We start from the raw sequence: 16168 nt of genomic DNA, 5'->3' as shown, positions 1-16168 counted from the left end.
ACAGCAAGATAAACAGAAAGACGTGCAGAGCGTTCACAGAATTCTTCAATGGCGAGCCACAGTTGACGGACCGCATGGTTTCTCCTTGTCACAACTACAGCTACTTTTTCATTTTATTCAGTTAGCACATCCAGTTACAGAGCAAACGTTTGCCTCCTCCTTATGCACAGTATCCAGTAGCAGAACAGTGCATCTCTGCAAGTTCCACAGGTCCTGTACATTTGCACAACTGAATCTGCCAGCTGTGTTTGGCCACCTTTTGGGAGAATCAACGAGGGACTTTCCACGCTTTCACAACGGAAGACTTGATCACCTTCCACACAGAAACTGGTAATTCTTTTTTTGTTTGTCATTCTACAGCATGGATGTTGTAAACAGAACTGTAAAGTGTAACAATACCTTTCAGGCAGACAGTAGTAATAGTCCAGCGCATGTATTCTCAGGATTTAAAGATTGGTATAAACACAACTGTAGCACATGCAGTACTTTATTAATGTTAATGTCAATGCTTTATGTAAATGCATTATGTTTGACTGGTATCTTAAACAGCAACATCATTTGTATGACAGTAAACGTTTATGTCCTGTCACCACATGTAAAATGTTAACTTCAGAGTTACAATATCAGTCAAGTCAGTTATTTACAAAATCTTCTGTACAGCTAGACAAAAGTGGCATAAAACCACTGAACATTACAAAACAGATAAAGACGAAGTTCATGGTAAACTGACAAAAAGATTTAATAAACTTCTAAGACACAGTCAGAGTGAGTTCAAAAAGTTCAGACAACATATGCAAACACTTTTTCAAAAGTGCATAAGAGCTTTAAAGGCAGCAAAACAGAATACTGACAAATATAATCTGGTTATTAAACAGTTAAAGAAACAGCAGTTAATTACGCTAAGAAATAATTTACGACGCACTATTCTACCTTTAGAAAATGGTTAAGTGTACACAACACAAACTTTCATTCAGTTAAAGCAAGGCACTTAAATGGTGATTTTAAAACCATTTCAAATAAAACAGTTCTAGGGCATAGAAATCAAATGAGAGTAGTTAAACTCAAAAAGACATGACGTCACAAGACTGACATGCATTTAAAGTGCAGCAAAAGACAGACAGCAAATGTAAATCATGTAAATATATCTGTTTTAAGCATGTGTTAGTTAAGTCAATATCTCTTTTCTTTCTTACAATATTTTGTAACTGTATGATAGCATAAAAAATAGCATAGACTCCAGCAAAAACAGTCTTCAAAGGCAGTATTATGCATAGTTAAGCAAATTATAAATGTTTGTTATAATTCTAAGAGTTTTACAACTGCATTCTAACGAATGACTGACGGTACGAGTAAGTGGGTTAAGCGTCTGGAATGCACAGAAAGAAAATTCCAGGCTGGAATGGGTAGTTACAAGAAATGTTGTATAAGACAAAATGTTACTGGTAATGAAATTTACAAGACTGGTCAGAAGGCCAAACGGCTTACATAAAACATTATTGTTAAGTATTCACGTGCAGCATTAAACAAAAACAATAAAAGTTTACAAGTAAATACTACGAGTACAGTCGTATGAGTTATGGCATGCAGTTAAAATAAATTATGCAGGTCCTTTTACAAAAAGGGAGGGTACAAATAGCTAGTAGTAACAGTAAACGTCTTTTCAAAATGGATAAAAGCAATTCCTATTACAACTTTGACAGTATAGGCAACAGTAAAAGCTTTATAAAAATATTTTCTGTTTTTGAAAATGGCCAAAAAATAAGCAAATGTGTCACAGTCTACATAACAGACAAAGGCAAGCATACATTCAATTCTCAAAGCATAAAGCAAGTAAACAATACTGCAGTAAAATGATGTATACTACAGGGGTAAGGGCATGCTTTCAATTTTACACTAACTGTGTAAACAGTACTGCAAAAGAGACTTAAAGGTGCAAAGTGGTAATACCAAAAATGTTTCAAGTAATGTAATTAGCAGGCTTCAGTTTAATGCTAGGTTTCAAAATTGGACTGAGTGTACATTACAGCCATGTATATACAAATGCAAAAACAATCTGTACAAGCAAGTCTATGTAAAGGCTTGATAGTTGTTGCTGAAGCACCTACCCAAGGGGAGAAAACGCTGAGAGAAGAAAGGAGCCACTTTTGAGATTTTAAGTATTTTCTTCTGATTTTTTGTTTAAAATTACTGCTTTACCGCCTACTTTTCGGCGTTTTCCGGCTTGCTAAAGTTGATATCTGTATTAGATACAGTATTTAGAACACATCTAGAGCCCGTTTGCTGCATTTCCTGTGTTGCACTTAATTTAAAATCAGTTTTCTTAAAATTGCATTTTACCCGACTCTGACCTTGCACTCAAGTGTGGGGTCATTTATTGCACTGTTCTGACTATTTTGCTACTTGTGTATCTCTGCTACCTTTAAACTAAAACAAACAAAAAAAAAATCTTGCTTTTTTCCCACTTTCTGAAATTTAAGAAAGTTCAGTTACAGATTTGCTGTTCTGAACGGTTTGCAAGTTTCTTGGAGGCCAGTGCTTGCTTGGGCTAAAGGGAAGTCTCTGTGTTCACCAGTGGCAGTGGTCAACATTGAGCAGCCTGCCTGTCCCTGTAGGAGTGGTTACTGCCTAGAAGCTGTAGTTTTATTGGCCATTTTGGGTCAATTCCAAACTCCTTGATCTCTCTCTCTTAAAACCCTGCAACTGCCTTTTTGCACAGTCTTGCGCACAGAGCAGTGTCGGGAAGCGCCGCTTAAACAGGTTTAAACTATTCCCGTCTCCACAAAGTCTGCTCTTCACTTTTTCCCTTATAACTGCACCAAATCTCAAAATAAGCACTCTATTTTCATTCTAAAGCCCTGCACTTGTTTGTATAAGTAATCTCATAGGTAAACACTAATAAACTTAAGCACTACATCCTCTTATACTCCTTTTAAGCACTTGCTCCCTATTGGTTCTTTATGATCAGTCAATAAGTAGTTCCCTATATTATTCAGGCATGTCCAAAGGTCAGTTTTGGGTTTACTCTCCAGTCCAGCTGGTGAATCTGGGAATCTTGAGGCAATGTTACAACTGCCTTATCTATACAGACCATCCTCTCCTCCTCCCAACAAGCTCAAATATATGTGAGAGATGCAACTATATAGCCAAATTGGAGGTAAGCTCTCTCAACCCAGTACTGGCACAGCCTGTCAGGAAGAGAAGGTAACCACACACATCACAAATCCAGTCTCACATAGACCTATCGCATCAGCAAACCAAACACATAAACACACAAAAACATACTCTGAGGATCTAAATAAAAATCTGCCTAAGCAGCAGAGACCTCCAAAGCAGACATCCAAGCAAGCCCTACCACGAAATAATACCCACATAGCTCACAAAGTCAGTGTGGCACACAGTCACAGCCCTGAAGGCTAAACAACACACATAATACACTTGTAATAGGTGACTCCATTGTTAGACACACTGATGTCCCACTCACCAGGCTGAACAAGGAGAAGGTCACTGTAAGCTGCCTGTTGGGTGCCAGGATCCGTCACATAACACAAGCACTCAGGTCACTCCAAAGCAAGTACAAATATGACTATGTCATTGTCCATGCTGGTGTGAATGACCCGAGATGTACCTCCCTGGACTACATGAAAAAAGACAGAGGAGCTCTTTGATCATGTATCCCAGGCCGGTATGACCCTGACCTTGAGTAGCATCTTACCCTCACCAAGATTGATGCCACAGTATAAAGACAAAATGATCAATTTTAACAATTGGCTAAAGTATTGGTGTCATTCAAAGGGGATCCAGTGTCTGTCAGCCTGGGATGACATGCTCGACAGCCACGTTGCTTCGCTAGGGACAGCTTGCACCTGTCACCCCTGGGTTTTCGAATACTGGCAAAGGCTCTTGCCTCCCCCCATAGTGCCTTTTTTAGGCAAGGCTCAAAAGACAAACCCACCTGCATAGACAACACAAAGAAAAAAAAACTAAGGGTAATGCTGCTCAACGCCAGAAGTCTAAACCTCAAGATGCACGCACTCAAGACTCTCCTCAATATGGAGAATATCGATATCTGTGCAGTAACAGAAACCTGGTTCAAGACTCCCGAGAGCACCCCAGCATAACAGGTTATACTTCATACCATGCTTTCCGGCCCCAAAACTCGGACCGAACCACAAAAGGAGGGGGAGTATCCATATTTATCAAAGATACCCACACCTCCAGGTTAGTGGCACTGCACGAAGCATCGGAGACCATCCATGTGCAACTAACAGTGGGCAAAACTGCCTTTCAGTTTGTAGCCTGCTACAGACCACCCTCCCAAACACAGGAACCTCACTCGGCTTTCCTGAGAACACTGGAGAATATGAAGGTCTCTCCAAACACCATTATATTGGGTGACTTCAACTACCCAAACACTGATTGGGAAAACTACTCAAGCCCAAACACCCTCGCCCAACGGTTCCTAGAATTTATAAACTCAAATGCTATGGAACAACTGGTCACCACTCCCACAAGAGGGGAAAACATATTGGATCTGGTCATCACCAACATGGGGTCTCTCTATGTTCCACACCAGAGGTATACCCCTCATTGGTATGATCAGACCATAAACTAATCTCACTGGACATCCATATTCCGTCCCCACCCCTAGACAAGGAAACCACGGTGAAGAACTTCTCAAAAGCAAACTTCACACTTCTCAAAACCGAGGTGGAATCCTTCAAAGCCCCCGGGCCAGTGGAAAATATGGCCCAAAATGCAGAATCCTTAACAAAAGCATTCTATGGACACCTACAGGAATGCATGGAGCATGTTATCCCAAATAAAACCAAGACTCACTCCTCCAAAGGCAGGAGACCTGTCTGGTGGACCCCAGCCATAAATAAGCTATACAACAGAAGGAGAAAGCTACTACATGATAGAGCAAAATCCCAAAAAGGGAAGGCGTCACTGATCAGTACTAGCAAGAAACTACGATCCCTCATAAAATAATCTAAGGCCAGCTTCGAAAGAAAAATTGCACAAGACACTAACGATAATCACAAGGCCTTCTTTAGTTATGTCAGAAACCTGGGAGGCAACTCCCAGATATGCTCTGAGTTATTGCAAAATGACAAAAAATACACTGAACCCACAGACATTGCCAACATCCTGGCAGAAAGGTTCAGTGCAAACTCCCCCCCCCCCTTCCCCCACAAAAGAGCAAATGTCTATCCCAACAGAGTGTAGCCTTCCTGAGATCACAGATGCACAGGTGAGAGCTGCCCTCTCCAAAGCAAAAAACAAAGCATCAATGGGACCAGATGGTGTCCCGGGCTGCGTCTTACACGAGCTCCAAGAAGAACTAAACCCTCATATAAAGTCACTGTTCAATCTCAGCCTTACTACAGGATATGTACCCAAGGAATGGCGTACAGCAACAGTGGTCCCACTCCACAAAGGTGGTGCCACAACAGACCCCTGAAACTATTGCCCTATAAGCCTGACTAGCCTGGTCTGCAAAGCTATGGAGCGTATCATCATGGAAATCATAAACAAAGACATTGGGAACCTCCAGACACTGGATCCTACCCAGTTCGGCTTTAAGGGCAGATCTTGCCTCTTGAACCTGGTCGACTTCTTTGAAATAGTTACCAATGCCATAGATGAAGGGAAGGTAGTCGACACAGCCTACTTGGACCTCGCAAAAGCCTTCGACACAATACCCCACTCGGGCATCATAAACAAGCTCACCAGCTTAAATATCAACCCCTATGTCACAAGATGGGTTGCAAACTGGCTCAGGGATAGAACCCACATGGTCAGAATAGCAGGAGCCATGTCAGACTCTAAACCAATTACAAGTGGCATCACACAAGGCTCAGTCCTGGGACCTCTCTTGTTCTGTATATATTTCTCTGAGGTACAGGCTAACACGGGTGGACTATGGATGACCAAGTTCGCAGATGACTGCAAACTGGGTGCCGTAATCGACTCTCCGGCTGACACAAGCATCCTCCAAAAGGGTCTCACAGAGATGGATAACTGGTGCCAGAGCCATGGCCTAAAGTTAAATGCCAAAAAGTGCATAGTCATCCCCTTTGGGAAAAACAAAGTGCCCACAAATTACCACATAGGTGGTAATCCATTAAGTACGGAAGAAGTAATTAGGGACTTGGGGACCCAAGTAGATAGCAATCTCTCCTCTGACAATCACGTTGCCAAAGTGGTTAGAAAGACCTTCTATATAGCCCACCTTATCATGAAAGGATTCACATCTAGATCAAGAGAGGTCATTGTGCTCCTCTACTCATCACTTATCAGGCCCATAATTGAATACAATGCCCCATTTGAGATGTACCTTATCTGACACCTGCAGCAACTGGAAAGACCCCAAAAGTACCTCACCAAGAGGGTCAAGGGGCTCAAACAGATGCCCTATGCAGTTCGGCTAAAGAAACTCCAGCTCTACTCAGTTGAGTACCGCCTACTCAGAGGCGATCTGTGTCTGACGTATAAAGCCATGTTCAACCCAGAATTAATGGACATGCTTCACCTCAGGAAATTCAAATCCCTTAGAGCTACACGCTCCAGGGACTTGAACCTCAGCACAGAAATAAATAGGACATGCTGGAGGGACAGATTCATATCCCAAAGGCTCCCCTCACTCTGGAACAAAATCCCAATCCATGTTAGGCAGAGCCCCTCACTGACCCTCTTCAAGAGAAATCTTGACGAGTGGATGGGAGATCGTAAGTTTACCCCTGGGATCCCTTCTGTGTCCCTGCTTGAGAGAGGTACAGTAAACAAACCTTAAAAGGGCTACCGTCTGTGACCTACTACACAGAGGCACAGTCAACTAATCTAAAAGGGTGGCGAAAGCTAAACACACTCTGGCTAGGCTTGCAAATGCCCTAGGGCAGATAGCCTAGTATCAACCTATGAACCTAATGGTTTATCTATGTAAATAGAGTAACAAGTCATAGCTTGACATTTGTGACGTGTTTTTTTTTCTTCAAAAAACAAGACTATAAAATCCTCAAGCATTGTCAATGGATTGCTGTATGGAACATCATTGTATGGAGTCATATTCAGATTCATCCAGTTCTAATAGTAATGGTTGTCATCATTGCGTTGACAATATTAAACTGTTAACTTGCTGTATTAAAAGGAAATCTAAAGGTTTTGTTTCCCAATGCGTTTCTAGTTAATAGCAATATAACTTGACTATAGACAGTTTTGTATTTACAATAAAACAGAGGGAATTTATACAGTGATAGATATGTTTAAATATGTATAAATGCACGTGTACATATATTTGCTAGTTAGATGCATATACACACCTGTTCCTATAATATATGTAAAAATAATATAGTTAGTTAAATACATGTATATCTGTTTGGTAGCACACATATAATCTGGTACAGCTTGAAACAAGCTGAATGTTCAGTGTCTGGAACATGCTTCAAGGACTATAGATAAAAATGCAGCTGTGAGACAAGGCACGCAGCATTCAACACAGACATCTGCATTTCATTTGCATCATTCTGAACATCAAAACAGAGGGAATTACAATATTTCACGAATAAAACTTAGTAAAAAAATGCTACACAAAATAGAACACAAGACAATTTCAGTGCTAAAAAGCATACAGCATGTACGTTTAAAAAAATAACATTTAACACAAATATAACAGCATGGTTAGCTAAACAAGGGTCAGGCATACATAAAAGTAGAGAAACAAAGACTGACAAACATTTCAATAAACAGCTCTATTTCTATTAAATGCTGCACATTACCCCCTGAAAATGTAACAGTTCTGACAAGGGAAAACATCATGCAAAAATATCACAGTGTGTAGAGAATAACACAAAAATAAGAATAACTCAACAGAGGAAGAAAAGGGTATGATTTCTACCAATACTCTGTTTATTTGTGTAAAAAACACAGTAATACAAAAAAGGACCATGGGTTAAATACTTGCCATTCTGGGTAATAAACCAGTACTCCATGCCAATCAAGTGGTAAAAGTACCATCCACTTGTACCATGATAGGACAACAATACCAAAAAACAATATTGCACTTCAGTATTACATTTCCAAGGTTTAAAGATACCAAATGCAGATTTAAAAGACCTTGGTATGAAAACTAGTAAAACAAGATATCTCAGATTATACATTTACAAGCACAAGGAAATCCTACTATTTAGTAAGTCATTACAAACACAGATTACAATTTAGTATAAATGGACAATATTACCTTCAAATTTCAAAATGTTTGTTAAAGCGGCAACACAGTTTGTACGTGTGGTTTCAAATAACCCAGTGTTCACAGTAAAAGACAAAACCAGAAGCTGACACTGTCCATAATTGGTGGGACATATTTAGAGGATGGTCATCATCCGGGACCAAATTGGTTAATATATCTTGTGTTAATAGTTTTAAAAGTCATGATAATAATAATAATAACAGGTTACAATAGTTTATATGCTGCAGGTTACAAAGAGTTGCAGTAACTCAACAAGTTATGACTGTAAATATGAGCAAAGTGGTAAATGCTGTAAATAGCAATGCTGATGAAACAAATGCAGTCTTTAAGTAAAGTTTAGTCCGTTCCTCAAACAAATCAAAAAAACAGGGAACTGAAAGAATACTCTGTTCTATATAGTATATACTGTCTTTTCAAATTGTTGCTAGCATGACTATTAGTTTGAATAAAAAGCTGCAAAAATAGTATGAAATATAAAGGGTTAATCTAGAATAATATAAATGCTGAAAAATAGAAAGTAGTATATGTGCTGGCAAACATATAATAGCTTAAATAGATTTTGGCATCCAGGTGAAGGAGTATGTTATTGAGAAACATAGTCTGTAAAAGTAACTACGTAGATGGCAGCTGCAAGGACATCTATGAAGTAAAAAAATGTAACATTAAGTTTCAGATAGCACCGGAACACCACATTTCAGATAATACAAGACGGAGTTTCCATGGATCATCAAACTACAAAGAACCAAGGACAAGGGAACAAAGGAAAACTGTTATACAAAGAAAGAACTGTATTACATCAGACTTTGAGAAAAATACCAGACCTTCTGGTATAAATGTAACTATGCATAAACAGACTTTGGGAATTTGCTATAGAGAGCTGACAACATGTGTGTTGCGTGTTTGTAGAACCAAAAGTCAAATGTAACAGAAATGTTGTACTAACTAAAGCAGTTGGCCTCCGTGTATTTATTGTACTTAGTACAATCCAGTATTTAAAAGCAGCTGTTCATACTAAGAGTTAATATACTATGGTGTGCTTGCATGCAAATGTAAACAACAAGAAGGAACCAACGGAAGGCAGTACAGAATTCTTCACTGCCTTTTTTGTCAATGCCACCATCTCCAACCCATATAACATAGCTGGTCTCACTAACATCTTGTAGACCTTCCCTTTCACTCTTACTGGTGCCCATCTCTCGCAAATCACTCCTGACACTCTTCTCCACCCATCCCACCCTGCCTGTACTCTCTTCTTAACCTCTCTTCCACACTCACCATTACTCTGAACTGTTGATCCAAAGTATTTAAACTAATCCACCTTCACCAACTCTACTCCCTAGCATCCTCACCAATCCTCTAACCTCCCTCTCATTCACACACATATATTCTGTCTTAGTCCTGCTGACCTTCATTCCTCTCCTCTCTAAAGAATATCTCCACCTCTCCAGGGTTTCTTCAATGTGTTCGATACTCTCACTACAGATCACAATGTCATCTGCAAACATGATATAACATGGGGAATCTTGTCTGATCACGTCTATCAACCTGTCCATCACCATTTTAAATAAGAAAGGGCTCAAATCTAATCCTTGATGTAATCCCACCTCCACCCTGAATGCATGTCACCCCTACTGCACATCTCACCACTGTCACACTTCCCTCGCAAATATCCTGTACCACTTTTACATACTTCTCTGCAACTCCCAATTTCCTCATACAATACCAGAACTCCTCTCTCGCCACCCTGTCATATGCTTTCTCTAAGTCCACAAAGACAAATAAAAATAAAGGGTATCTACCTATACAATATTATTTTGTAAGTAATTAAGGGCCAAATGATTTTCATGTTTTAAATACCACACAAGTGTTACATGCTAAAGTCATACCATTTCTATAGGCTCTCTTATTTGCAGTACTTAGAATATGCTTCCTCTACAAAACTCGACTTCACATGAACTCTTTGACAAACCAGTTAGTCAATCATAGCTTGTAGACTAGTTTACTTGCTACAAAAATATGAGTTCAGTGTTCTACCCCTTTATATATATGTGTGTGTATATATATATATATATATATATATATATATATATATATATATATATACACACACACACACACACACATACACACATATTATATACATACATTTATTATAATTTATATATATATGTTTACACTCACAGGGAAATGAGAAACACTTGGAAAGGGAGAAAACACTTAGAGAGGACTAATACTCTGAACATCCCATTAAAACAAATGGAAAAATTATTGGTGCAGGGACTGCAAAAACAATGAATTGTAACCTGAGCTGGTGTTCACCAAGTTGTAGTTCAGTGATATGTACGGAAGCCTTTTATAGTTATGTATGAATGCATTACCATTCATTGTACTGCTTTGTGTTGAACTAGCTTTGTCTATAGTACATTGCTATTTTCTTTAGTTAATAAATATGGCTAGCAGTACTGCTGAAAAGTGGGGGAAAAGCTTAATCAATTCTGAGAGCTGTAATGTAATAAGTGTGGTTACAGTTTTATGCCTTATTAAGTAATGTAAATATGTCCCTTCTGCCTACTGTTACATGCACAGTTAAGAGAAAAAAATCTACTAGTTTAGTTATCCCAGTATCTACTCTACAATGCATATGTATGCAGTACTTAAACAATGCCATTTAATCAGCACAAAGACGCCAAACATGTTTAAAATCATAATAAACACACAGAATTATGGTTAAGCCAAAAATTGCAATGTACAAATTTATGCTACTCTTGCATGATTTGCTAGGAAACTGTGTGATATGAAGCATGAAAAGCACAGCAAATCTAAAATTCAACATTACGGACAATTTTGTAAACACTCAAAATGATATACTAAAAAAGCTTCATCTGGTCACTTAGCTAAAAGAGTTGCTTGATTTACTAGACATAGACATATTAAGATCAATGAAATAAACAGACTTACAATGATCAATAAAACCCAAAAAGTCAGAAGATTGATAAAACAAATGAACACAGTAATTAGGACTATCCATAGAGATCCATGCAATTAACAGAAGTAAACAGGATATATTACTGTGGGGCTAAATTAATAACTGATAAAGGTCTACCACAGGAACACAGGATAGTGAGGAAAAGGAAGGGGGAGAAATCGAATACCATCAAACAGAGAAAACTATAAAGCAATTAAGACAAGAAATGTCACTGTTAGAATATAGAAGAGGGAACAAATCAACAAAAATACAAAAAAAGAAAGATGTGATAAAAGCAATGCGCAGTATTAGAACAGACCAGTTTCTATCATGCAACATCGCAAATAAACTAAAACTTTAATCATTATTTGTTAACTGGGTTTAGTCCAACTGAGCCTAGGGCCCATTTTCAGTGGAGACCAGAGGAGAAAAGCTCCAGATTCAGTTTTAGTAAATCAAAAAATAGCATTACATTTAGTTCACTGACAAGAAGTATTACATATAGTTGAAAAAAAACCACAGAATACATTTGTACACTATTTTAAAGAAATCAGTCATGATAAAAAGCAATGATAAGTCAAATACAGAAGTATTTACAAGAGACAAAAGATAAAGAAGTATACAAGTAGTTATATTAAGTGGAAGAATGAAATACAAGATAAGAAAGAGAGTAAGAAGAAACAAAGAGTAAAGGTAAAAGGAAGAAGGAAAAGAGGGTAGAGAGAAAGAAGCAGGAGGAAGAAACAGAGAGAGGGGAAAAGACATTCGGGTGATCAAAAATAGAATTAAGAAGAAAGCAATTATAAATCAGGTTTTTTGAAGGTAGTGTTTGAGTTCGAGAATGAATTGGAGCTTATGGGGGGCACTTCTGATTTTAAGTGAAAGGGAGTTCCAAGTATGTGCAACAGAGTACTGATATAGGGACTTACCGATATGTTTTGATGGTCTGTATGTGTCCAGGAGATGTTTGTCAGATGTGCGAAGTTGACCTCGAGGGTTATACTGAGATACCATATTGGAGATGGATGGACAGAAGGTGGGAGTGTAGAGAATTGAGTGTGTTATATGCAGTTGTGACAGAAGTAGTAGTTTTGGGAATTCAGGCCATTGTAGAAGAGACTTAAAGCTGAGGCAGCGACAGGATTTGTAGGCAAGATTACAGGCAAATCAAGCTATTTTATTGCAAGTTTGCTCTAATTTGGAGAGAAGTGATGAATGAACATTGGTGAGGACTGGTACTACTTACAGAAGGCAAGGCAATAGGAGAGAGAGAGAGATGCAAGTGAAGGTTTGGAGGAAGAAATTTGTGATTACCGTACAGGAGACAAAGTTTCTGGTGTTTTTTTTTTTTTGTTTTGTTTTTTTTATGCATTGATTGATATGTATGTCGAATTTTAGTTAGTCATCAATTATGACACCTAATAATTTAGTATGGGGTTCTGGTTTGATCATGGTGTAGTCCAAAGGAGGTAACAGAGAAAGTAGATTTATATTGTGCAAGTTGTTTTGGAAGGAAAAGTAGTTTAGTTTTTTTAGGGTTTAGTATAAGTTGATTATCATTGAGCCAGGTTTCTGTAGGAGCAAAGGTGTCTTGGGCAAGAGTAAGGAGTTCTGGAATACTATGGGCGGTGATAATAAGGGTACAGTCATCTGCACTGACGGAAGAGTCATCAACACAGGTGGAAAAACTTAGAAGATACACAGATAAACATAAAGGAAAAGTACAAAATAAGCAATTTACTGATGACCCAAAACAGTTTTATACAGAATTGGGAAACAAGGTAAAAGGAATTGAAAGACTGCCAAAATAGGAAGAAATAGATACATTGTAGAGAAACATCTATGAAGATCATGTGGAACATAAAGATGCTAAATGGATAGAAGAAGTAAAAGAGAGAATTAGAGGTTTAAAGATACAGGATATGAAATGGGATGAAGCAACAGCCAGAGAAAATGGAACAAAGTTATGAAAAGCCTCTAACTGGAAAACCCCAGGCCCAGATGAAGCACCTAACTTATCGTTAAAAGTATTAACATCTTTTGCATGAAGGTTTAACCATGAGTAAGAACTACTTATATGCGCAACCCGAACAGACACCAACCTAGCTAACAAGAAAAACAATGCCCCTACTTAAGAGTGAACCTGCAAGCTATCCTAAAAATTATAGACCAATAACTTGCTTTCCGACAACGTATAAACTATATACAGGAATTGATGCTGACAGAGTTTATAGTCATTTAAAAGAAAACTCAATTATGTTAGTAGAACAAAAGAAAAATAAAAGTAAGTCATATGGAACAAAGGATCATTTGTTGTTAAAGTCATAGTGGAGAACTGTAAAAAGGGGTAGAATCTAAATATGGCATGGATTGACTACAAAAAAGCATTTGATAGTATCCCACATTCATAGATAAAAGAGTGCTTAAAAATGTATAAGATACACCCTACACTGATCGTAGATTACAGTGACCATTAAACAGTGGCATACCACTTTGCAATTAAGCCATGATAAAGGACAAATTATTATCCCGGGGATAAAAATTCAAAGGGGGATATTCCAGGGTGACTCTCTGTCACCACTGCTATTCTGCCTTACCCTTAACCCATTAAGCTGTCTACTTAACAGCTTGGGCCATGACTATAATTTGGCTCCTAGAAAACAACAGTGTAAGACTTATGTTCACTTTGTCAATGATTTAAAACTTTACAGCTCATCAGATGAGGAACTGAAAGTACAACTACAAGTTGTCAAAACTTTTTCAGATGATATAAGAATGTATTTGGTCTTGACAAATATGCAAAAGCAACTTTTAAAACTGGAAAACTGCAGCACCAGGTAATGATCAGTTTGAAACAAGAATGGGTGAGGCAAGAGGGCGTGTATAAATATTTGGGAAATGATGAAGGATCAACAATAAAACATGAACAAATGTGAATAAAACATAGTAAGGAATACTTTAGAAGACTTAAATTAATCCTGAAAACAGCGTTGACATCTAGGAACAAAATACAAGCTATAAACCAATTTGCTCTTCCTGTCCTAACTTACAGTTTTGGAATGACTGACTGACCCAAAAACATGCTGGATAGCTTAGATAGGAAAACAAGAAGGATGTTTCATGCTCACCAAATGATTTACAAAAATCAGTACATACCAAGATTACATATTCCCTGTTCCAAAGGAGGGATGGGCCTCCTTGAAATTGATTACATGTAGAGATCTGCAATCGAGGGACACCACACAAATCCGCTGACCTCACAAGATCCAAACGTAGTGAACGTTTTGAAACATGAGAATAAATCTAAGACAACTTCTCTGCTTAATCTAGCAGAAATATATCAGCATCAAGCAGGAATGGAAATCAAACCAGAAGTAGATAAAAATCAGGTAGCAACTGAATTTGACAAAAAACAAAAGAAAGAATATAAGGTGAAGGACCAGATGAAAAAACAAGAAATGTGGAAATGCATAAATATAATTGCAAGTATAGCAAACTTCTGGAAGAACACCTCATGTTGATCAGGAACTAATGCAGAAATGGTTAAGAAGAGGTGAATTCAAACCAAGAGATGAAAGGTTAATACTGGCGGCCCAAGACAGTGGGCTATGTACATGCTGGTTTACAAGTCTATTGAACATGTGGGAGAAACAGACAAATGTAAAATCTGTAAAACCAAATTGGAAACAGTTGCATATCTCGTTGCAAGGACTGTACACAAAGGCATAATAATATGGCAAGACTGTTGCACTGGGGATTGTGCAAACATTATGGTATTGAAGTGGCTGAAAAATACTGGAAACAGCCACAAAGCATAATAGAAAATAATGAAGTTTACATCACACGGGATCATCCATTACCAACAGTTCAAAAGACAGATGCTAGAAAACCAGATACCGTGGTCCATGAAAAGAAGACAAAAGTAGCATTGATCATTGAAATTGCCACACCCAGTGACTACAGGGTCTTGGGTAAAGAGACACACAAATTCATAAAATATCAGGTCTGCAGGAACAAATGAGAGCATTGTGGAGGAAAGTTACCCAGACAGTTCCAATAGTAGTAGGAGCAATGGATCTTATAAAAAGAATCTACAATCATATTTAGATACGTTACCAATACATGTAACCCCATATGAATTGCAGGAGTCATTACTGGGCACATTGCTGGTGCTGCAAAGAGCACTTTCAGCTGACATCAAAGACTGAAACAATACTAATTTCTTGGACTTTAAGTGTACTTTGACTTAGGAATGGGGTCTATTCCACTCAAGGTATTAGAAACCCAAAAGATTTACAGAAATTAAATAAGGGCACAACCATCACTTAATGTCTGGGATAATTTCTATCCCACTGAATATTAAGCGAATATCGCATACTTTACATTGTGCTTCTCCTAACGTCCTCCTGTACAACGTCCGATGACATTTACATCCACTTAGCACAGTATGGATGTAAATGCATTTGGACGTTGTGCGGAAGAATGTTAAGCAAAACACACCTGTATGGAAAATATCCACATCCCTTGTGAAACTCCAAAGTTTTAAGCCTGGAAGACATGAACATTTTCAGAACACATTTTTTACAAGATCTTTCAGGAGTACTATCAAATGGTTCAAAAGATTTCTATTTCACTACGCGCGCCAAAAAAAAAAAAATCTAGAAATGCTTCCAAGTAATAACATTCGGTGAAAAGATCCTATAATGACAGGACCTGCAGTTCAATCAACTGTTCAATTTAAGACTTCTGTTAACCTAAATGAAAAAGGTAAAACGTAGGCACTTCTAGGGCAATTGACATTGGAAAGTATATTTTCATTCAACTCCCATCTGTGTACTGTACGTCTGTTGAGTTTTACCAAACTAAAATGTGGCTTATCAAGTTTTAAATGGTCATAAACATTGTTATGATTCACAGTCATTTCAAAATTAGTTTGTGCCATGTAGTCAACCTGCTCA

The 16168-nt window shown here is 38.1% G+C and overlaps 1 protein-coding gene across 6 annotated transcripts in view; it reads right to left on the bottom strand.

Annotated features, from left to right (window-relative positions):
- USP15 (ubiquitin specific peptidase 15) overlaps nucleotides 1-16168 on the bottom strand; it is a 2212142-nt gene that overhangs the window by 784169 nt on the left and 1411805 nt on the right. The gene's annotated exons all lie outside the window — the stretch shown is intronic.

The sequence above is a fragment of the Protopterus annectens genome, chromosome 11.part0, assembly GCF_019279795.1.
Source record: "Protopterus annectens isolate FY-2018-M chromosome 11.part0, PAN1.0, whole genome shotgun sequence".
Classification (NCBI taxonomy): domain Eukaryota; kingdom Metazoa; phylum Chordata; order Ceratodontiformes; family Protopteridae; genus Protopterus; species Protopterus annectens.
The sequence above is the reverse complement of the archived record's forward strand: the minus strand, read 5'-3'. Positions and strand labels throughout refer to the sequence as shown.